Source organism: Cryptomeria japonica, chromosome 8 (assembly GCF_030272615.1).
Source record: "Cryptomeria japonica chromosome 8, Sugi_1.0, whole genome shotgun sequence".
Classification (NCBI taxonomy): domain Eukaryota; kingdom Viridiplantae; phylum Streptophyta; class Pinopsida; order Cupressales; family Cupressaceae; genus Cryptomeria; species Cryptomeria japonica.
This window is the reverse complement of record NC_081412.1, coordinates 378,148,137-378,173,347: the sequence shown is the minus strand read 5'-3', so window position 1 is coordinate 378,173,347 and position 25,211 is coordinate 378,148,137. Positions and strand designations below refer to the sequence as shown.

At 40.0% G+C, this 25,211-nt stretch overlaps 1 protein-coding gene across 4 annotated transcripts in view; it reads left to right on the top strand.

Annotated features, from left to right (window-relative positions):
- LOC131062658 (uncharacterized) overlaps positions 1-25,211 on the top strand; it is a 314,377-nt gene that overhangs the window by 236,490 nt on the left and 52,676 nt on the right. The window lies entirely within an intron of this gene.

Sequence of the window (25,211 nt, the reverse complement as noted above, 5' to 3'; positions counted from 1 at the left end):
TATTCATTGCTCCTACATTCTTAGTGTCCGAATTAAATCCTTTCCTCGCCCTCATCCTTTTCCTTTTTTTTCAAAATCTAGACTAGTGAAATCCTGTGTTCTAGCAATATTCAAAGCAAATCAGACGTTCAATCATCAAGTGTAAGTCCCCTTGTGATTCCAGCAAAATCACATCGTACCACAGAGAGCTTATCCACAGGTAGAGAACCTACATACAAGAACCTTGGAGTTGCCTCGACTAATCCTTCGGCAAGATCTTCAGCAGTCGGGAAACTTTGCTCAAGAGAGAATAAGGTACCTTTAGGTATTTTATTTTGTGTTTGGTCGTGTACAAAATACACATCAACAGTATCCAAGAATTTTTATAATGAAATGTTGCCGAAATGAAGAGTGAAAGCTTTGAGGAACGCTTACCTCCTAGCCATAGCTATATTTCTTGCTTGCATTACAGCAACTAGTAGAGGCGGAGACTGCTCTTCATTCAGAGGAGTGGATTGAAGATAATGTTGCAGCTTTATATATTAAATTTCTGATTTTTGGGAGTGTTGTAGTGTGTTCTTGTTGCTAGTCGCGGAGTGTGCTGAAGTGGATTTTGGGTTGCAGGTCTCAGTGTGTCATTCTCCTTGTTCTGGGTATTTCATCCATCTTTCTTTATGGTTTAGGCGATTCATTTTGCAAGTTTATAGAGCTTAAAATGGTGTTTAGGATTTTATTTTTGCAAAATCGTACCTTAGCTGGTTGTACCATGTGGCTGAGCGCTTTGGAATGCGTGCATAAATTATTGGGGTCGATTTGTCATGTTTTGTTGTCCTAGGAATGATCGCCTACCTCCTAGTGATCATTTGCTTTCAGTTTCGTGTCATTTGGTTAAGAATTGGGTGAGTTGTGAATGTTTTAGTGGGATTTGGTGTTGCTGGTTTGTGTGTTTTCAACGTGCTAGGAGTATATCAGAATTAGAGTTTTTGGTGTTTGGAGTTGGTTTTGGGGTGTGTGAATTCATTGGTGTGAAGAGAAAGGATTTGGTTTCATTTGCAGTTGTTGGTCATGTTATTGCACTTGGTTCATCACTCATATGCTATGATTCATATTGTAATGTTGGTAGTAGTACTAAGAACAGTTTATATCGTTCTTTCTTGTCCCACTGCATAAGTGGAAGAGGATGGCCTTGCCGCCTATCTTTGGAATAGTGATTTCCCGTAAATTGTAATCCATATTGTGCATTGTAAAGCTAGTTAGTAGTACTAACAGCTATCTAATTGGATTATTGCTCTTGGTCCCATTGCATAAGTGGAAGAGGCTGGCTTTGCTGCCTATTTTGAATATTGTAATATTGTCCTCCCGTTGTATAAGCGGTAGAGTTAATTGTAATTTCATTTCTAGTCCTCCCGCTGAACAAGCAATTGAGCGATTGCATTCTTCAGTTCTTTAGCTTGTCCTTTGCTAGTTTACCGCCAAGTGATTGCATTGTTCTCATTATCCCACTGTATAAGCGGAAGGGGCTGGCTTGCCGCCCAATGATTGTAATCATTTTCAGTTATTGGCATCTAACGATCCCCTTGACACTGTATGCTCTCACCCTCCCAGATTGGACTCTCGGTGATCAGAAAGTGGAGGGTTACTTTCAGCAGCATTTGGTTTTCATTTCCTAACCATAACAAGTGTTGTGTTGAATGTAATTGTGGAAAAAAAAATTAAAAATTAAGGGGAATATTACAGCGGTATTAGAGTTGGTTTTCCTGCCAACCTGTGAATTCAGAGTGATTAAAGTTCTCCATGAGTGACAAAGAACAAAGAAGACAATAGTATCAGATTCTTGCAGTGTCAGTTGAAGAGACCTTTTTAGAGGTTTTGAGAAACAAAGAGAAAGCAGTTGATTCAGCTGATTCTATGGCCGAGAGAACTTCAGAACAAAATGAGGCTCCTTATGCTAGAGTGGAAAGAAAGCTTGAAACCATGATGGACATGATGTCCCAATTGCTGGCCGAACTTAATCAGAATTATGGTGGGACTCCTAATCAGCCCACTAATGGACCTGAAGCTAGCACTTATAATAACCCTAGAGGAAATGGAAACAGGAGTAATAATGGGAGTAACAATGGAGGAACACCTGGAGGATCAATTTCAAGACCTTTGCAGCCCGTCTTCCTACCCAAGGAAGTGCCTCAAGTTGAAATTGTGATACCAACAGTGGATGAAATAAGGAATAGTTACATGGAGTATGCTTCCCTTCCTGCTGAGATCCGAAAAATCCTCACTCTGGACCAGTTCATGAATCAAAAGATGAAGAGAGGTAGAAGATCTGATAACTGCCCTCATGCTCCGAGAGACTATCAACAAGCTCTTGGAAAGGTAACTCTAGCACATTTTGATGGGAGTGATAAGTGTTTCGCTAGAGCGTGGATGCAAAAGTTGGACAATTATTTGTCCTTGAGACCAATGTCGAAAGAAGATGAAAAAACAATAATTGAAGTTGTGCATGATGAATCTCTTAATGTTTCTTATGGAGCTAGTGACAGTGTTGAATGCACTCATGTGCTTCTAGAGGAAGAGCAGATGAAAATTGAAGATGTTAAACAAGAGAAAAAGGTTAATAGATTGTTGGATGGAGATTCATGTCATGAATCTGAAAATATTGCAGCTAATGATGAAGTTCCTAATGACCAAGAGGCTGTCCTATTTTGTGAGTTTAAAATATACCAAGATGATGACATTCAAGGGGCAGATTTAGAGGACCAATCAGAAATTGCATTTCAGAATAATGGTGTTGAGACTCATAGTTTGAAGAATGAGCTTGACCAAATTCTGAAAGTCTTTGACTTAGAGCAATGTCCTAAATTGGAATTTTCAGGTTTAGGACAGCAGGATAGTTGGTCTAAGCTGGAAAAAGGAAATACTTTTCAGATTGTTGATAACCCATTGTTTGAGATGGGTATAGTGAGAACATATGACAATCCACTTTTTGTGTGGGAAGATGGAACATCACTTGGTTCTAGCATTGCACTTGGTGAAAATAACAATGTGTGGAAACCAAGAGAAGATTCAAGATCTAAGTTGGATGATACTTGGAGCTGTGGTGAGCACTTTTTAACTGAGCAAAGTAATCAGCCTTTTAGTATTTGGGATCCAGGTGTGAAGACAGGTAAGGACGAGGAGGAGACCATGTGGGATGAATTTCCCTTTGATCCGGATGATAAAACGGAACTTGATGAGGATTCTATATCAGCAAACAATGGTGACGTTACACTTGATCTTGGGGCTGCCTTCTCATTTGATCAAAGTGACATTGAGGTGGAAGCAGATTTAAAAGTCTATAAGGCTCCTGATATTGAAGGGTTCGATGGTGTTCTTCAACATAAATCAGATTTATTTGTGCACAGTGTTGATCATCATTTTGGTGTTGAGAAATGTCATCACGTGGATGATGTGGGGTGTGAGACTGGGGACAACCAAGGAGTCATTGAAGACAAGAATGGAAGTTTTGATTGTAATCAAAGGCTCGAAGAATTAGTGAAGTCTAATCCTATTTATGATATTGAGCATTTTCATCTAGTTGGTGGAATTAGACAAGAGTCTTGGAGCAGCAATTGCAAGAAACAAAGTTCTGATTTTTTCTTGCAGCCCTTTAGCAGTACATCTTTGTATTCTTATGTGTGGGATGGCTTCTAGGTTCTTGATAACCCTTTCTTTGAAGTGGGTATCAAGGAAAGTTATGAAAACCCTATCTTTGTATTCTTATGTGTGGGATGGCTTCCAGGTTCTTGATAACCCTTTCTTTGAAGTGGGTATCAAGGAAAGTTATGAAACCCCTCTCTTCGTGATGGATGATAAAACATATGGTGAAGTTATCAAACATGAGACTAAGTATGGTTTCCAGTGTATGGCTGATTTCAACATATTTGGCATCAAGGTGTTGTCTAAACACAATTTAGTAGCCGTCCAAGGTTTCATTCCAGCAGCAAGGAGTGAAGATTTCAGACTTGTTACTCATGAAGTAGGGGAGAAAGAAGGACCAGAACGTGGTGATTGCATGCTTGATAACCTATTCCTTGGGTTGAATGATAATGAGGCTCATACTAGTCCATTTTGGGAGTTGGATTTGAGGACAACATTTGCTCCATACTCCAATGTTGTTGAAGCTTTCATGGTTAGGCTTGAAGGGTTCACTAGAGGAGACATCAATTTCTTAAGTATGCACTTAATAGTCACTAGCACTTGGGGATGTGTTGAGTTTTCTTTTCAGTGTGTTGAAAATCACTTTCGGTTGGGAATCCAAGCTCAAGCAGCATGGTCTGGTGGAGATTATTACATGTGGAAAGAAGGATCTTTGGAGGGATAAGGAACAAATTTTCAGTCTTGATAGTGTTGTTCCCTTCTTTACCAGCCATTTGATGGTTCCTTTTGCTCATCAACTAGTGGATTGGGAAAATATACTGAGCAAAGGATGGTTCTATGTGGAGTTGGAGTCACTTGAGAGGATATTTCCAGCCTTGAACGTGAGCATATGTGTTGTTTTGGATGATGATTTCCTATGTTGCAGCAGCTGTTCATCTTCTTCGATGCTGATTTTCCTGAAATCAGATCTCAAGTTAATCATTTCAGACTTGGTGGGTTGTTGGTGTACTCTTTTTCAGACTTCACAGTCTCCTGGCAGGGTAGGTTTATGGTCTCAAATGAGAGGTATGGCGAGGTGGGGCAATCTATATCTGTGTATGGGAAGTGTTCAAGCTCTAACTAGAGGTTATCCTTATGCCCTTTCTTCTTCTTATAGTTGGGACAGTGAACCTTTGCTTTCTTTGGTTCACCTTTTTGAGGTGCTTGGAGTGGGAACTGTAAGAGTTTTTAGAAGTCTCCATGGTTGTATAAAAATAATTCAATTGAGGCCTAGTAGATTCATGTGCAATTATGAGTATGAGTTTGTTGAGCTCTTGCAAAGGAATGCTTTCCTCTTTGCAAGAAGATTTGGAGATGTCACATTGGCAGTCATGGCTCTATTAGATACCATATGGAGATGTGTTGTAGAGTTTGGTCATGAGTTCAGTAGACTTTATTTCCTATTGCCCAGGCTGGTGATAGACAGTGGCATTATTGATATTGATTACTCAGAGCTTTATGGGCATGAGATGCTACATGATATTGATTTCAGTCCTTTAAGGTTTTTCAGTTTGAGTATCACGGATGGTAACTTTTTGGAGTGTCAAGGGAGATTAGTGCAATTTTGGCGTGATGTTTTCATTGATGTGATTAGAGTGGTGCAGTATCGGCATGGTGGGTTCTTCTTGAGATGAACATGGGACCCTGGGATCCTACTTGCTTGGGTGTTGATCAGTTTAAAAAAATTTGGAGTTGTGATGGCATTGCTTGAGGACAAGCAATTTTGGGAAGGATGGATTGTAATGTCCCCTTCTCCGCAGTGATTAGTTCAGTTGGTCATAAGCCTATTTCGGAGGCCCGTAGGCTAGTCGGGAGAAAAAATTAGGGTTTCCTATTTTCTAGGAGGATTCTTTGGCCTATTTTCTAGGAGGATTCTTTGGTGTTTTCAAGGGGTGTATGTGGGAGTTTGACAGTTTGGATTTTGGATTGCTTATGGGTTTTCAGAGAGCTTCAAAATGGTTCGACATGCATCTGCATCGGGTGACTTTTTTCGGACTTACTATTTTTAGTAAGTGCGATGACTGCTCAGAATGTGGTTAAAATCACTTTGGAAACACTTACTATTTTTAGCAGGATGCCAGCAAGCCTGTTCAGATGGTTATTCCGGTAGGTCAGTTTGAGAAGTTGGTCTTCCAAGCATTTTTTGGTGCTATTCTTGGCAAGGGTTCTTCAGCTCAGTTCAGTGACTATTTCTGGCAGGGCAATTCTCTCAACTTGTTTCCCCATATCCTCAAAGCTTGTTTTGGTAGGTTCAATATTTGATGAAAAATGGTGTTTTAAATTAAATTATAACTTAAGGCAAAGGTTGGACGATTTATTTTTAAGGGATTGCTTAAGTTATATTGATATCTAAGTCATTTCCTTAATTATATATTGGGCGATTTATTGTTGTGGAAAAATACTTTATAACGTGAAATATTAATAAGGCAAGATGGACGCCTTATGGAGAAATAAGTTAATTTTATAATATATTTCACATATCTACCTTGGATGACATATTATGATTTTATTGTCATTTTTACAAAGTATATTTGCTCCTATGAGAAGGTCGATTTGGAGAAAGGAGAAATGAAATGTAATTTCAAAATAATGTGAAGTGAATGTGCATTTGGGTTTGGCGTTCATTTGGAGGGAATGTGAATTTGAATTCGGAGACACAAAGTCTATAAATAAAAGTGTTGGTCTCTTGTTTTTGGTATCCAAGAATTTTTATAATGAAATGCAGCTGAAATGCAGAGTGAAAGCTTCGGGGAATGCTTACCTCCTAGCCATAGCTTGATTTCTTGCTTGCAATACAGCAACTAGTCGAGCCAGAGATTGCTCTTCATTCAGAGGAGTGGATTGAAGATAATGTTGCAGATTTATATATTAGATTTCTTATTTTTGGGAGTGTTGTAGTGCGTTCTTGTTGCTAGTCACGGAGTGTGCTGAAGTGGATTTTGGGTCGCAGGTCTCAATGTGTCATTCTCCTTGTTCTGGGTATTTCATCTATCTTTCTTTATGGTTTAGGCGATTCATTTTGCAAGTTTATAGAGCTTAAAATGGTGTTTTGGATTTTATTTTTGCAAAATCGTACCTTAGCTAGTCGTACCTTGTGTCTGAGCACTTGCTTTCAGTTTCGTGTCATTTGGTTAAGAATTGGGTGAGTTGTGAGTGTTTTAGTGGGATTTGGTGTTGCTGGTCTATGTGTTTTCAGCATGTTGGGAGCATATCAAAATTAGAGTTTTTGGTGTTTGGAGTTGGTTTTGGGGTGTGTGAGTTCATTGGTGTGAAGAGAAAGGACTTGGTTTCATTTGCAGTTGTTGGTCATGTTATTGCACTTGGTTCATCACTCTTATATGCTATGATTCATATTGTAATGTCGGTAGTAGTACTAACAGCAGTTTCTATTTTTCTTTCTTGTCCCACTACATAAGTGGAAGAGGCTGGCCTTGCCGCCTATCTTTGGAATAGTGATTTCCTTTAAATTGTAATCCATATTGTGTATTGTAAAGCTGGTTAGTAGTACTAACAGCTATCTAATTGGATTATTGCTCTTAGTCCCACTGCATAAGTGGAAGAGGTTGGCTTTGCCGCCTATTTTGAATATTGTAATACTGTCCTCCCACTGCATAAGGGGTAGAGTTGATTGTAATTTCATTTCTAGTCCTCCCAGTGAACAAGTGGTTGAGCGATTGCATTCTTCAGTTCTTTAGCTTGTCCTTGGTTGGTTTACTGCCAAGTGATTGCATTGTTTTCATTATCCCGTTGTATAAGCGGAAGGGGTTGGCTTGCCGCCCAAAGATTGTAATCATTTTCAGTTATTGGCATCTAACAATCCCCTCGACACTGTATGCTCTCACCCTCCCAGATTGGGCTCTCGATGATCAAAAAGTCGAGGGTTACTTTCAGCAGCATTTGGTTTTCATTTCCTAACCATAACAAGTGTTCTGATTGAATGAAAAACAGGTTTTACGAACCCGAAACCATTACAACATAGTTAAAATAAAAAGCTGAGAAAATAGAGTCCTCATACAAAGTGACTGGTCCAAAAAACCAGCGAACAGAAAAAAAAGCAAAGAACCCAAGGAGACACTACATAGTAATTTTCTTCAGCGGATCCTTTGCCTTAGTCACCAGCTCGTCATAGGTCGCCCCAACTGCTTTTAGCTCCTCCAGGTCCTTATTCACTTTCTTTTCCTTCCTCTTTCCACGGGTGCGAGTTCTGGGACCTTGGGCTTCCCCGGTTCCTTCTGCATCCAGGTCAATTTCCTAGGTTTCCTTTTCATCATCGAGCTTGCTGATGAGGGTATGGGTGTTGTTGGCTGAGATTTTCAAAATGTTGAGACCTTGCTCCGCAATGTTCTTGAGGCACTCCTCTATCTTGTCCACTTTGGCAACTGTATCCGAGAGCATTTTTATGTTAGTTTCCTCCAAGTGTTGTGTTGAATGTAATTGTGGAAAAAATTAAAAAAAATTAAGGGGAATATTACACTAATCGAACCAAGCCTCCAGTGCTTAATTTAATTATTTTACTAAGGTTATAAAATAATTTAAAAGAAATTTAGTTTAACAGCTTGTTGGAAAGGGAATTAAAAACTTTAAATCATGGATGCATGAAAAAGGGACCTTGGATATCAAATATAATTATTTTTATAAAAGGGGTCTTTTGGAACAAAAAAAGGGTCATTTTATTAAAAGTGAATTTAAAAATAAATCTTCTAGAAAGTTTGGCAAAAAAAGTGTATAAGGAGATTTAGAGAGCTCATTTTCACTATGCGGATTATTTTATTTCCTCTTGCAAAAACCCTTGTGGTTTTATGGGATTGAACTTGGTTCATCTCAAACTTTTTAAGGATGAAACCCCTCTCGAAGAATATCATCCACAATGATGAAGGATCTTCCTTGGTTGATTGCTGGTAGATTCATCTTGTGTCTATGTTGGTGCTTCATTGTTGTGATTTCTAGATTTATTCCAAAGGGTTTCATTTGCAAAATATGCATTAAAAGATTTGTTGGCAGTCAAGTCACAAGCATGATTGAAGATTTGTGATTTGGTGAAGTCTTGCAAGCGAGACAATTTGTTTGTTATTTGTAGAAGGATTTGGATGCCATATCTTGTTGTTGCATTGGTTGGTTGATAAAAAATGAGTATTGGTGTGGGCGAATATGGGTTTCTTGGTGATCGCTTGTGGGTGAGCTGACATTTGAAGAGTTGGGCATAGGGTTATAGATCAATTTGGAGCCATTTTCTATATTTTTCCTTGTCAATGTAATATCCCCACAATTTTTTTCAATTTTTTTCCAGTTACAATCTCAACAAGAGCCCGTTAAGGTTAGGAAGTCAAGATACAATAATGTTGAAATTGTAACCCTTCCACTTTCTGATCACCAAGTGCCCAATATGGGAAGGTGAGAGCATATGATGTTGAGGGGATTGTTAGCTTCAAATAACTGGAAATAATACAATGCTTGGGTGGCAAGCCAGCCCCTTCCACTTTTCAGCGGGATATGGAAAATATTAAAAATCACTTGGCGGTAAACCAGCCAAGGATGATGCAAGAAACTGAAGAACAATCACTCTACCGCTTATGCAGCGGGAGGACTAGAAATGAAATAGCAATCAACACCACCACTTATTCAGCGGGAGGACTGAAAATGAGATTATAATCAACTCAATCGCTTTTTCAGTGAGAGGACAGAGTTACAATAGATAAGAAGGCGGCAAGCCAGCCTCTTCCACTTATGCAGTGGACCAAAGAACAACAATCCAAGTATATAGTTGTTAGTACTACTAATCAGCTTTACAATGCAAAAATGGATTACAAAATTACTAGAATCACTGTCCAAACTAGGCAGCCAAGCCAACCTCTTCCACTTATGCAGTGGGACTAGGAGAGATCAAATAAATTGTTGTTAGTACTACTACCAGCATTACAATATGAATCATAGAGGATAAGAATGAAGAACCAACAGTTGCAAACAATTACCAAGATCACTTTTCTCTCCACACAAAAGAACCCACCCACCCAATAACCAACTCCACACAAGAAGATACACCAAAACAGAAAATCTCTAAATCTGATATACTCCAACACACTGAAAACACACAGACCGGCAAGCTAAGAGCTCACTAATTTACTCATAACTCTTTCCACACTCGTCAAAATCACCTCCAAATAGATGCAAATGAGAGATACAATGATGGCGATAAGGATGGAAATGAAAGACATCAACTAACAATGCCCAAACCCATGGCACGTAACCCAAAGCACTCCTAGCATAAAGCGTTTATAGCAAAAAACTTCGACTTGCATAATAAAATTCAATACTTCAAGAAAACCAACCAAAACTTACAAGATGAATCGCTCATGACATAGGAAACGAATGAGAAAATACCTAGAACAAATAGACACTCGAGCAGGAAGATATGACTGAAAATCACCTACAGCCACTCCAAAAACCAGCAAACTGGAGACACACCCAACACACCAAAAACTGAAAATCTCCCAATCACTTTGATCACCACAATCTATCTCTCTGGATGAAAGATAGTCACAAATAATCAGCTAGGCACTATCTTTCAAGTACGAAACTGATGGTTGCTAGGAAGCTCTCAACTTCGAAGCTCAACTCTGGCACCAATTCGGTAGCACTTCGTTACAAATATTCATGGATACCCAAAAACAAGAGCCCAACACTCTTATTTATAGACTTTGTGTCTCCAAATTCAAATTCACATTCCCTCCAAATGAATGCCAAACCAAATGCACATTCACTTCACATTATTTTGAAATTACATTTCATTTCTCCTTTTTCCAAGTCGACCTTCTGATAGAAGCAAATATACTTCATAAAAAGGACAATAAAATCATAATGTGGCATCCAAGGTAGATAAGTGAAATATATTACAAAATTAACTTATTTCTCCATAAGGCGTGTTAGAATTCGTGAAATGTGAATCCCACAAACCCAGTTATCTTCTGCAAGAATACATGTCACACATAAAGAGAGAATTGAACAACAAATAGATAATTGAAGACAATTAACAATAATTGAATGTATTGCTTTGAAATTGCTTAATTACAAAGAAGGATATGACATACAAACCCTAAATGGTGGAGTCTACAAGATAGACTGAGAGTTTGAAACACAATGCATGAATCAGTTATGTATGCACAAATAGCATAATAGACTAATTAATACATGAAACTCTCTAAAATCTAAACATAGTTTGCTTTTTCCTAGTTTGCATTATGCATGGAGATAAATATTAACTAATTATTCGTAATTAAATTAATTAACTAAATAATAAATTATTTAGTGAATTAATGCAATTAAGTGAATAATTAATATATGAATTATTTATTCCAACAACTAGGGAGAGGCAAAAAAGATGTAGGAAAAAAAACATGCAAAGATGAATGCAAGATGGGTCCCAGCCTAAAGCTTGATTAGGTACCCATGAACAAACATGCAAGTTTCTCAAAAACGGAGTAAAGGAGAAAATCCAGTGGGAACAAAACTCCTCTCTTAAAGAGATACAAAAAAGAAAGTACAAAACCATTGTCTCAAGAAACTCTCACAAGAATATATGTACTACTAACCCCCCATGAGAGAGGATCGAAGATCCAAAGCCCCCCCAAAATGATAGAACCCCTGTGCCGATGATCAAACCAATGTGGCTCCAATGTGGAGGAAACAAAGTAGAGGAAAAACATGTATGTAAGGCAAAACTGGAAGGCCTAGATGTTGATCAAAGGAGAACGCATGATGATTCTGTAAAGGAAGCTCCAATGATGGTGGGATAACAAATGTGTTGAATCTGTCATCTGAGAGGGAATGAACATCCTTTGATATGTCCTCAACAATTGTAGTAGTGTGCTCAATGCATGGAGCTACAATGTCTAGTGATGTTGAAGAGGAATCCTGCTGAACAGATGCAAACTCAATAGGAGGTGGAGGTGTAGAAGTCACAACACTGGTCTCGGGAACAACACATAAGTTCACGTGACCTCACTTCACCTCAACATGCTCTCTTGAAAAAAGAGAGGAATTCTAAGACAATGAAGAAGATGGACCAAAATGAGAAGAGTACAATCTGGGAGTTGTGGCATTGATCATTGTTGGTTGTTGTTGATGTGTTTTTCATGCACATGCGAACACAAAATAAAATAGCCAAAAGTATCTTATCCTCTCTTGAACAAAGTTACCCAAATGCTGAAGATTGGCTTAAAGATCACCTGAGACAACTCCAAGGTTCTTGTATGTCGGGTCACGACATGTGGATAAGCTCATTGGTTTGATGTGATTATGCTGGAATCACGAAGGGACTTACATTGAATTGTTGAATGCTTGAATTGTTGGAACTCAATCATCTGATGTTGCAATCTTTTGATGTTTTTTTTGTCCTAAACTAGCTTGAGTTGAAAAAAGGGCAAAGGGAAAGGGTTGAGAGAGTATATTCTAAGACCTAGAATGTAAAATGATAGATGAATGATCAGATGGAATCCTATTGGGCGGGGTCTCACCATCAACTTGAACAATTTGACACAAGCTCAGTGCAAACTTCTAAGGGATAATTCAAAGATGTTCAAATCATTACCATCAAACATTGATCACCATTCGAGTTAACACATAACCAATGGACACATAACAATTTGAGGTTAAGCTCATATCATTCCAGTTGACCACGCAAGGCACACTTACAATCAGCAAGAGGCTAGTGGTATGGACTAAACGGATGCCACACAAATACATTCAACATATTCTTCCATTCAATCTAATTAATATGAAAGCAAATGAGAAGTAGAAACCATGAGACTTGTTGAAATATTACATTTCACCATAACTTCAATGAAAAGAGTATCTCATTTACAAGTCTTTAACAATAACAATTTCTTCTTCTCCTAATCTATTCTAACTTCTAACTTCTAAACTATTCCTCTCTTATTCACTAATTCCCCTGCTACTAACTATTATCTCTCTATTAACTTTTACAAATGAAGAGCTTGAGCCTTTTATAATGCTCTTAATACAATTCAATGGCTTAGATCAATGGCCGAGATTTACAATGAAAACCCTAGTTAGGGTTTGTTACAACAAACTCAATTCTGGCCAATGAAATGATTACAACACTTTGACACATGTCATCTCTGGAATATTCGACCAATGGATAACGGGGTAGGTGCCTTGAAGTTTGTGCCATCATGGATGAGTTAGGTTCATTGCATCTAGACATGCTGATATGGAACTTCTCTGATTGGCGGAGTAGTGACTGGGATGATGACTAGGATGCCACTTCAACTTGCACTTATAGACTTGGTAGATCATCATGAAGGAATATTTCTTGATACTCAATATTATCCAGCCTCAACGGTGATGATGATGATCTTCTAACTCTGATTAACTCTTCTGAAACTATCCCCGTGAATGCTTCAATCATGGAGGTGCAAGGTATTGATCTTAGTTTTGAAGTATTGATGTTGCCTTGGAACGAACTCTTGATGCCACCACTGCTTCTCTCCTTTGGAATTCTTTCTCTGTGACTCCCTTCATGTTGTTGATTCTTTCGATGCATCAAACCTTGAATAGCTGGATCATGCCCTTGTATTAGTGAATGTTTCTTGTGTAGGCACCTTCTTGTGCTTGTCTATGAAGTCCCTTTGAGGATATCTTCCTTGTATCTTGATCTTGATGTTGAAATTTGCTCCTTGAGAAACTTGTTTCAATCCTCTGCCAATGTGATCCCCTTGATTTCTTTCTTCATCTCCTACAAAACAAACAAATGAGCATCAAACGCACATGATACCTTTATAATCTCTTAATTTGACATAATTTCTGATTTTGTGTGATTTGCAAGTTTGATAAGAGCATTTAGAGAAAATCCGCTCCAATGAAGGAGCACTTGAAGTTGAAGTCGCTCCAAAGGAGCACTTGAAGTTGTCTTCCAAAACAGGGTCTTTCTCACTAATGACAATTCAGATGCACTAAATCACATTCAATCAAGGCTTTAGGGGTAAGTTCGCTTCAAAGAAGAAGCACTTGAAGTTGTCTTCAAGTTTGTCATTGATCTTGCTTTCACTCATCTCCCTTCATTCTATGGGTTCTAACATTGAGTCTTTCAACCATTTATTAATGAAAACTCCAACTTGGATGCACTTGAAGTTACTCTCAAATCTCACCTTTCATCATCTTAACTCAAAATTATTCTTTCCTAAGCATCAAATCGGCTCAAGGCAATGATTTTATAAGCAATCTCACATCATCTCTTGGGCAAATGAGGCAAATTTGCTCTCAATTAGGAGCACCCGAAGTGAAATTCGCTCCATGAGCCATGCACTTGAAGTTTGCTCCAATTTACATGCACTTGAAGTTCACTCCTCAGCTCATGCACTTGAAGTTTGCTCCAAGTCTTATGCACTTGAAGTGAATTTCAAATCATAACTAAACTTGCTCTCAAACACTTTACTTTACTCCATCGACTCAAACCTTGGGTTTTTTAAACATTGATTCATGAAAACATATCAAACTTACCTCATGGAAGGCCAAATAGGAAATTTCGCTCCTATCAAAGAGCACATGAAATGGAATTCGCTCCTCAAGAGGAGCACTTGAAGTTCCTTTAAAATCAACGCTCTAACTCCCCTTTGCTCACTTACACTCACTTTCCCAACTTCAATATGTCATAGCATGCTCAACTTGAGGTCTTAGGAGGAATTTCGCTCTGAGTCTAGAGCACATGAAGTTCACTCCACAAGGTGTGCACTTGAAGTTTGCTCTAAGAGTGGTGCACCCGAAGTGAAGTGAAACTTGGCACTTAGTGATTTCTCGCTCACTCTTCTTCATTCCATACATTCGTGTTTGTTGAAACCAGGCTCATGGTGTGTTCTAGGAACAACTTCGCTCTCAACTAAGGGCATTTGAAGTGAATTTCGCTCCTCAAGAGGAGCACTTGAAGTTTTTGCCCTCAACCTTGAGCACTTGAAGTAGCTTGAAAACGTACTTTGGGTTGAATCTTATCACTTTATGCCTTAGTTTATGCCTCTACACACCAAAAGTCTTCAAAAATCACCTTGCTTATGATTTCACCTTCAACTTGAGGCAAAAGGAGTAAAATTCGCTATGAGAGAGGGGCAATTGAAGTTGCCTACGTACTTGACCCAATTGATGTTTCCTTGCATTGCTTGATTGGGCTTGATTCTTGAAGAGTTCCTCCATCAGACCTCTTTCTCTTTATGTTCATTTTGACTTCATTTCACCCCCAAGAGAAGAGCTATCCTCCTGACACCTGGCCTCTTGACCATCTATACCTCTTCAATGCAAAGGCCAATAGCTAAGTATTCTAACACTACCCTGGAAAGCAGAAAAAATTGGGGGTCCCCATTTGCGATGGGGTGATGTGTGAATACCTTAGAACAGTTGTGAGTTTCTATGTTAGAACTATCCTTAGGTCCAGACATGTTTTGTGGAAGATTGTGTAATGTCTCCTCTTTGTAGTTAGGATCAATGATCAAAAGTTAGTATATCAACGAGTCCTTTTAGACTAACGAGATGGCTAGAGGACATCTATGATAGTGTTTTCCTCGGGAATCGGGTACTATTTCAGAGTATTTTGGGATTGAGCCAGTTCTTGATTGTCACCTTCAGGATGCTAGCTTGAAACTACATTAAACATCATCGAGAGTGACAAATCGTAGAGAGAGAGTGACGTGCTTTCTTGCTAGGTATCCATGAGGAGAGAGAAAAGAGAAAATTAAAAGAGATATTAAAGCTGATGTATAGAACTTCATAATTTCCCCGTTGAGTCACTTAAAACATATCTATATTATAAATTGTTGAGTCACTTAAAACATATCTATATTATAAATTTTTCACCTTTCCAAAGTACCTATTTCTAGTGAGAGAGTGAAAGGGGAAGTGAGATAAAAAGTTGGTTTAAGTGAAAAGGTATATAACCCAAAGTGAGCACTCCTAAATGTAATATTACTATGTGGAAAAAGTAATCAATATTTAAATCATTAAATCTGATTGAGGTGCTAGGGTTCAGCCCTTATTAGGGCATAGTTTTTGAAGTCTTAAAAAGGCGAAACTTGGACGAAGATCATTATGTTGGATATTACTTTCTCTCTCACCTCCCTTGAGGAGCTTGTAAACCTTAGGGTTTTTGTAGACTTTGGGGACGGAAACCTCCATTGTTGTTGCACATCTGCAGCTGTGAGAGACCAGCCAAGGGTGTGAGGAGGAACTCCATATCAAGAAACAGGGTATGAATCTGAAATTACATGTTGTGTTGTTGAATTTGGACATGATGGTGCTAAGATACATCAATTGGGAAAGTTGATTAAGACCCATGACATGAAGGGGCTAGACAAGATTGTGTCTTCCAGGTATGAATCAACCAGCAATAATTTGCCATCACCAATAGAAGAAGATAAGCACAAATCAGTCTTCATTAAGAATCCAAATATTTTGAGATTTTGTAATGTCCCCTTCTCAAACCTGATCCTTTCTGCAACCGTTGGTCTCTTTCTAGGAAGCTCGGAGGCCAGTCGGAGGGTAAAATTAGGGTTTCCTATTTTTGAGGAGGTTTTTTTGGATGGGTTCATCGTCGGCTTTTTCTGATGGTTCAGAGGGCTTCGCAACGATGTCTTCATCTCAGTTTTTGGAGCAGTTTTCAGAATTTACTATTTTTAGTAAGTTCTATTTTTGGCAGGGCTCGCGTGGCATCGGGCAATCTCTACATCCTGTTCAGTTAACTCCAGGAGCATGGTCAGGTTCTAGCTTCAGATTTTGGAGTTGTGTGGTCAAGTAACTTTATTTTAATTAAATAATCATTATAATTATAAAGTTGCTTATCCCCCCTTGGCCTAGTCCAACAACTTAAAAACATCACTTAAAAGGGGGACTTTATGGGTGGCGCCCTCATGGAAGATTTAGTTAATATTTTATCCTTGGCCAAAGTCAAAACATGGCGAAACTTACCAAGGTGATATTTTTATATTATTTCATTGACTTTTTGGCTAGGTGTGATGGCGCCATGTTGAGGAGGGGATTAGGGTTTGCCTTGGAAATCGAATTAGGGTTTTGAGGAGGCAAGTGAAGCTATTTATTGGAGTCTTGGGAGGATTGAAGGGATCTTTTGGCAGAATTTGTATTTGGGCAGCCGTCTGGCTCTGGACATGCTTCAAGGAATGGAAGCCTTCTAGCATAGGCATCTCTTCTTGCTTGAAAAATAGCAACTAGGGTGATTATATTCTCTATGTAATTGCATTTAGCCGTAGTTTATCATCAGAGTTTTCATTGTAATCATTTAGGCTTATAGTTCATTCAGTTTTCTGCATCTAGAATTCCCGCGACTAATTTCATGTTTTGTTCACAACCAGAAAATACAAAAAAATTGCATTGTGGGTATTAGTTCTTTGCATTTGCCTCACCTAGGCGTTGCATTTCCTAGGGTTTCAGCAAGTTTGGTTCATGCATTTATTTTCAATGACAAATCGTATTTTGCAGCCAGCCGTACCATTTTAAATGCATTGGAAATCGTGCCATTTTTCATTGTGAGGGTTTTGCAGTGTTGTTTGAGTCTTTCGCAGGTTTCCACGTCACCAAGGCATTTTGCAATTAGTTTTCGGAGGAAAGAAGATTGTACGAGGACGAAATGAGCTGTTGGCAGTGATCCATGGGTTCGCGGCTGAATGTGCAGATTTATGTTGAATCAGAAACTCTCTTCTAAAAGGGGAGTTGTGAAAGAATTTCTTTGATTGTACTCTGACCAGTAGTACTGGCAGTCTTGAACTGTGATCTTGATTGTAATTGTCAAGCTAACCAAACTTATCTTATCTACCTCCATCTTATGGTAGCTCCTCTCCCTGTTGGGATTGAAAGCACATCCTGGATGTCGAGTGTCTTTTCAGTTTCTGCAATCAATTAAATTCAAGCATTTAAGTTTCACTCCGTCATATGGTAGCCCCTATCCGTCTGGAGTGGGTAGCACATACTTGGCGTTGAGTTCCTTCCAGTTCTAGATTTCAGGGACCCTCTGACCAATGCTCGCCATCCCGGCGCCATACTGGTTAGAGTTCTTTGCATAAGCAACTAAGACCCTCTGACCAATGCTCGCCATCCCGGCGCCATACTGGTTAGAGTTCTTTTCATGAGCAACTAAGATCCTCTGACCAATGCTCATCCACACGGTGCCATTCTGGTTAGAGTTGCTTCAGCAAATCAAATACTTTTTTCTCAGAACTAATTGATCACTCATATAGTTGTTGTAATTAAGTTGATCAAAAATTTCAAAAAATTGGCTAGGGATATTTCAGTGGTATCAGAGCCAAGATCCTGCCATCCTGTGAGCAAGTCTGTATATGAGTGACAGAGAAAAAAGATACTGGGCAAGAGAAGATAAGAAGGTTGGGAAACAATTCCAGTTTCATCAACCTCCTGAGGGTCAGACAGCCTCAGAAGTCTTAAGGGCTCACTGGGAATCTTCCGGGGAATCTAACATGGCTGAAGGAGAAAGGTCAATCGGGGGAAATGAGGGGTTCACCCGTAACAGAGATGATAGTGGAAAGGAAAGAGAAAGATCTCTGAGTCCTGGGAAGAGATTTGAAAGGAAGATGGATGCTTTAATGGACATGGTATCCCTCATGATGGGAAGAGTGGGTCAGAACACCACTCCTCAGAATAACTCAGGCCATAGAGGAGAATATAGTGCCTCCAAACCCCAAGATGAACATGCAGGCCGGGTAGTACCTAATAATACCAACATATCTTCCAGGCCCTTTAAACCCACTTTCCTGGCACCTACAATCAACCAGCCAGATCCCGAGGAGAATGCTTCATTTGTGGAGCAGTTGAGACTCGGTAGAGCAGAGTATGATTCTCTGCCTGATGACATCAAAATGGATATGTCCTATAATGATTTTATGGATCATAAAAGGAAAAACAAAGGACAAGGGAGGTATTATGACCAAAGGAGATCATTCAATCAAGGGGATTTGTACCAAGCTGTCAACAAAGTTATCCTTCCACACTTTGACGGAAGTGAGACTAATTCAGCCCGAGCTTGGATTCAGAAGCTGGATAACTATCTAGCTCTTAGGCCAATGGCAGAAGAAGAAGCGATTAAGTTCGCTACGCTGCACCTGGACGGAGTAGCGCACGAGTGGTGGTACCATGGCCTCATTACTCTTGGTCATCGATCTATCACAACGTATGATGAGTTCACCACTAGGCTCATCGAGAGGTTTGAGAAGAAAGATCCTGAAATCCATTTCAGAGAGCTTGCTCAACTGAGACAATATAGTACGGTCGAGGCCTACATTGCAGAGTTTCAAAGGCTCTCAGTCATGGTGACTGGAATCACGGAAAGGAGACTGGTGATTTTGTTTAGTGAAGGGTTGACAGAACCTCTCAAAGGTTGGATCAAAGCCTTTGACCCTCCATCACTGCAAGAAGCCATGAAAAAGGCAAGGAACATGGAGTGGGCTGCTCCTAAGGCCAAGTTTCAGTCAAATTCCCCCTTTCAGAAAAGGGATAAGGGAAAAAGGCCTCAGCATAGACCACCCTTGAGACCTCAACACCAAGAGTTCAAGAACCGCAATCCAAATGTTACCAGATTGGATCCAGAAACCCTGAATGAACTCAGAAGGAAAGGGTTATGTTTTCGGTGTAGAGAAAAATGGTCTCAAGATCATGTTTGCCAAAAGGGGGTTAAGTTCAATCAGATTGAATATTATTCTGCTGGTGAAAGTGGGTCTGATTTATCCGACCAGCAATCTGATTATGAAGAAAGTGAAGGTGATAGAGCCCCAGAAGAATCTGGAGATGAAAAGGAGTGTGGTGGAGTCTTGGCCCAGCTCTCTAGTTTTCAAAGAAACGAATCATTCAAGGTTCGTGGGATGATCAAAGGGCAGCGAATTGTTGCCTTGATCGACACCGGAGCAACACATAACTTCATTGATGAAGTTGTAGTAGCCAAGAAGGGGCTGCAAACTGAAGAGTTTGAAGGGTTCAAGGTCATGGTTGCAGATGGATTTCATATCTCTTGCACCAAGAAGATTTCAAACATGACCATGCAGTTGGGAAACTACGAAGTCAAGGATGACTTCTACGTAGTACACATTGGGGATACTGATGCTGTCTTAGGTATTCAATGGCTACGATCTCTTGGAGAGATCTCCTTGAATCTGCAAACTATGGAGTTAAAGTTTCAATCAGATGGGAAGAGAGTAGTTCTAAGAGGCATGTCTAATGGAGGTCCGCGAGTGGTGTCATTCAAAAGAATGGCAAGACTGATCCGTCATGATCAAGTTGAATGGGTTGCCGAATGTATGATCCTCCCTGCAAGTCCCATTGAGGCTAAGCGTGATCAACCTCCTGATATCCAGTCTCTGCTTGCAAAGAAGAGTGCAGTTTTTGCCGACTTGCCTCCTGGACCTCCCCCTGAACGGGGTTCAGAACACATTATAGAGCTCAAGGAAGGAGCTAAACCAGTGATCACGACTCCATACCGGTATCCAAAGAGGCAGAAGGATGAAATAGAAAGGAATATTCAAGAACTCCTGGAGATGGGTTTCATTCGCCCAAGCAAGAGTCCCTTTGCTTCAGCAGTAGTGCTTGTTAAGAAAAAAGATGGGACCATGCGCATGTGCGTGGACTATCGTGCTTTGAATCAAAGCACCATCAAAAATAGATACCCCATTCCCAGAATTGATGAACTCATTGATGAGTTACATGGGGCCAAGTTCTTTTCGAAGATCGATCTGAGGTCGGGCTACCACCAGATTCGGATGAGGGGATCTGACGTGGAAAAGACAGCCTTCAGATGCCACTATGGCCATTTTGAATTCCTAGTCATGCCCTTTGGGTTGACTAATGCTCCAGCCACCTTCCAGTCTTGCATGAACCGTGTCTTTCAGAATCAGTTAAGGAAATTTGTGCTGATATTTTTTGATGACATCCTGATTTACAGCAAGACTTGGGATGAGCACCTTAAACATTTGGAGGTAGTGCTTAGTACCCTAGAGTCAGAAAGTTTGTTTGCAAAAGCTTCCAAATGTGAATTTGGAATGGAGGAGTTATTGTACTTGGGTCACATAATCAGTGCTGGGGGAGTAAAGGTGGATCCGGAGAAAATAAAAGCAGTAATGGATTGGCCACCTCCCGAGAACTTGACTCAATTAAAAGGATTTCTAGGTCTATGTGGTTTTTATCGGAGGTTTGTTAAGGGGTATTCCCAGAATGCAGCTCCTCTTACTGATCTCACCAAAAAGGGGGCCTTTGTTTGGTCCGAAAGAGCTCAAGAGGTGTTTGATAAATTTAAGAAAATCATGAGCTCGTGTCCAGTTCTAGCCATTCCAGACTTTTCCAAACCATTTGAGTTGCAGTGTGACGCATCAGGTGAAGGAGTTGGCGCTGTCCTGATGCAAGACAAACACCCTATCGTGTTTGAGAGCAGAAAATTGAGGGGTGTGGAGAGATCCTATTCAATTTATGACAAAGAAATGCTTGCCATTATGCATGCATTAGCCAAGTTCAGGCAGTACTTGGTGGGAAACAAGTTCGTGGTAAAAACAGACCACAATAGCCTCAAGCATTTTATGCACCAGAAGGATTTAAATGAGAGGCAACAGAAATGGGTGAGTAAGCTGCAAGCTTACGACTTTGACATTGAATATGTCAAAGGGAAAAATAATGTCGTGGCCGATGCTCTCTCCAGACGGCCTCATCTTAGCTCATTGTGTGAGCTTACTGCAGATTGGAGAGACATGTTGCTTGCTGATTATGCCAAAAATCAGTTTGCAACCAGCATTTTAGAAGGTACTTTCCATGATGAGAAGTATCAGGTGGTTGAGGGATTGATTCACTATAAGGGAAGAATCTTTTTGGTGGCTGATTCTAAGCTCAAAAGAAAGATCCTTGTGAATTTTCATGACATCCCAGTTGCTGGCCATCAAGGTTTTTTCAAGACCTATAGGCAGATCCGCGAAAGGTTTTCTTGGAAAGGTCTGAAGAAGGAGGTGCAACGCTACATTCAGGAATGTCCTGTTTGTCAAGCGAATAAGAATGAGCATACATTGCCCGCCGGATTGCTGCAACCACTTCCCATTCCCAATCAAAATGGGAAAGCATTTCAATGGATTTCATCACTGGGTTGCCCAAGGCCCAAGGGAGGGATTGCATTTACGTGGTGGTTGACAGATTAACCAAGTTTGCTCATTTCTTTGCCATTACCAGTACTTTTTCTGCAGCCCAAGTTGCAGATTTATTTTTTCGAGAAGTGTTTAGGCTTCATGGATTGCCAAAGAATATTGTAAGTGATAGGGACAGTAAGTTCCTAAGTACATTTTGGCAGGAAGTCTTTAGAATGAGTGGTACTGTGCTGACTCCAAGCACCAGTTATCACCCCCAAACTGATGGGCAAACTGAAGTTGTGAACAAGTGGCTGGAAGGCTACTTGAGAAATTATGTGTCAGAGCAGCAGAAAGCTTGGGTTAAGTGGCTGCATATAGGCGAGTACTGCTACAACTCTACCTATCATATGTCAATCAAAATGTCTCCCTTCTTGGCACTTTATGGGTATGAAGCACCCAGCTTTGCAGATTTGGTGTTTGGGGATAGCAAAGCCCCTTTAGCCAAGGATTTATTGCAGCAGAGTCAAGACATAATGAGGTCCTTAAAGGATAATTTGCAGATTGCACAGAATCAGCAGAAGTTATATGCTGATCAGAGACGGGTAGAGCGTTCTTTTGAGGTTGGGGACATGGTCTATCTCCGGTTACAACCTTATAGACAGTCTACTCTCAAGAAGAGTGGAGCTGAGAAGCTGAAATCGCGCTTCTATGGACCATTTAGGGTCATCAGGAAGATTGGGGCTGTAGCTTATGAATTAGAGCTACCTTCAGATAGCAGAGTGCATAACGTCTTCCACGTGTCTCGCCTCAAGAAGGCACTTGGACACAATGTGGTTGCTTCTTCACAGTTGCCACCGTTGGACGAAGAAGGACTATTGATTCTAGTTCCCGAGGAGATACTTGATGTCAGAGAACGTTCTTTGAGGAATAGAACTGTCAGAGAATATTTAGTGAAGTGGAAGAACCTACCTTTGGAGGATGCAACATGGGAAAATGATGAGATATTACAGCATCTTGGGTTGAGATTGCTTGGGGGCAAGCAATCTTGGGGAGGGCGGACTGTAATGTCCCCTTCTCAAACCTGATCCTTTCTGCAACCGTTGGTCTCTTTCTAGGAAGCTCGGAGGCCAGTCGGAGGGTAAAATTAGGGTTTCCTATTTTTGAGGAGGTTTTTTTGGATGGGTTCATCGTCGGCTTTTTCTGATGGTTCAGAGGGCTTCGCAACGATGTCTTCATCTCAGTTTTTGGAGCAGTTTTCAGAATTTACTATTTTTAGTAAGTTCTATTTTTGGCAGGGCTCGCGTGGCATCGGGCAATCTCTACATCCTGTTCAGTTAACTCCAGGAGCATGGTCAGGTTCTAGCTTCAGATTTTGGAGTTGTGTGGTCAAGTAACTTTATTTTAATTAAATAATCATTATAATTATAAAGTTGCTTATCCCCCCTTGGCCTAGTCCAACAACTTAAAAACATCACTTAAAAGGGGGACTTTATGGGTGGCGCCCTCATGGAAGATTTAGTTAATATTTTATCCTTGGCCAAAGTCAAAACATGGCGAAACTTACCAAGGTGATATTTTTATATTATTTCATTGACTTTTTGGCTAGGTGTGATGGCGCCATGTTGAGGAGGGGATTAGGGTTTGCCTTGGAAATCGAATTAGGGTTTTGAGGAGGCAAGTGAAGCTATTTATTGGAGTCTTGGGAGGATTGAAGGGATCTTTTGGCAGAATTTGTATTTGGGCAGCCGTCTGGCTCTGGACATGCTTCAAGGAATGGAAGCCTTCTAGCATAGGCATCTCTTCTTGCTTGAAAAATAGCAACTAGGGTGATTATATTCTCTATGTAATTGCATTTAGCCGTAGTTTATCATCAGAGTTTTCATTGTAATCATTTAGGCTTATAGTTCATTCAGTTTTCTGCATCTAGAATTCCCGCGACTAATTTCATGTTTTGTTCACAACCAGAAAATACAAAAAAATTGCATTGTGGGTATTAGTTCTTTGCATTTGCCTCACCTAGGCATTGCATTTCCTAGGGTTTCAGCAAGTTTGGTTCATGCATTTATTTTCAATGACAAATCGTATTTTGCAGCCAGCCGTACCATTTTAAATGCATTGGAAATCGTGCCATTTTTCATTGTGAGGGTTTTGCAGTGTTGTTTGAGTCTTTCGCAGGTTTCCACGTCACCAAGGCATTTTGCAATTAGTTTCCGGAGGAAAGAAGATTGTACGAGGACGAAATGAGCTGTTGGCAGTGATCCATGGGTTCGCGGCTGAATGTGCAGATTTATGTTGAATCAGAAACTCTCTTCTAAAAGGGGAGTTGTGAAAGAATTTCTTTGATTGTACTCTGACCAGTAGTACTGGCAGTCTTGAACTGTGATCTTGATTGTAATTGTCAAGCTAACCAAACTTATCTTATCTACCTCCATCCTATGGTAGCTCCTCTCCCTGTTGGGATTGAAAGCACATCCTGGATGTCGAGTGTCTTTTCAGTTTCTGCAATCAATTAAATTCAAGCATTTAAGTTTCACTCCGTCATATGGTAGCCCCTATCCGTCTGGAGTGGGTAGCACATACTTGGCGTTGAGTTCCTTCCAGTTCTAGATTTCAGGGACCCTCTGACCAATGCTCGCCATCCCGGCGCCATACTGGTTAGAGTTCTTTGCATAAGCAACTAAGACCCTCTGACCAATGCTCGCCATCCCGGCGCCATACTGGTTAGAGTTCTTTTCATAAGCAACTAAGATCCTCTGACCAATGCTCATCCACACGGTGCCATTCTGGTTAGAGTTGCTTCAGCAAATCAAATACTTTTTTCTCAGAACTAATTGATCACTCATATAGTTGTTGTAATTAAGTTGATCAAAAATTTCAAAAAATTGGCTAGGGATATTTCAGATTTTTTATGATCCTACTTATATCTTGGCACACCCTTATCATAACGATTAACATTTAAAGGAACATGTCTTCAAACTGAAAATGCATCAATGAAATCCATCTCCAAATAGCTCAATCTATCCCTTTGAACGAGATTTAGTCTCTCCAATCAGCTTGGTGATATCTCTTAAGCACGAAACTGACACAAGGCAAGGAAGCTCTTAACTTCGAAGCACAAGTCTAGCACAAATTTGGCAGCACTTTGCTATATGTCCAGCAAAAAGATCCCCACAAAGAAGGCCAAGTCCTTTTATATCTTTCTCCAACACCCAGTCCCCACACCAACAATATAGGATAAAACATCAAATGCCATTTCACTTTGTGTCCCCTCATTTACATTTCATGAGCACACAAGCAGGGGCATACGTTAAGGAGGTCCAATAATAATATAAAATGCATAAAGTGAAAATACAACTTAGGCACCCAAACCTTATGCCTTAAAATAATACATTATCACCTCAAGTCATCCCCTTAAGTCATAACAAGAAATAACATTCGGGTTAG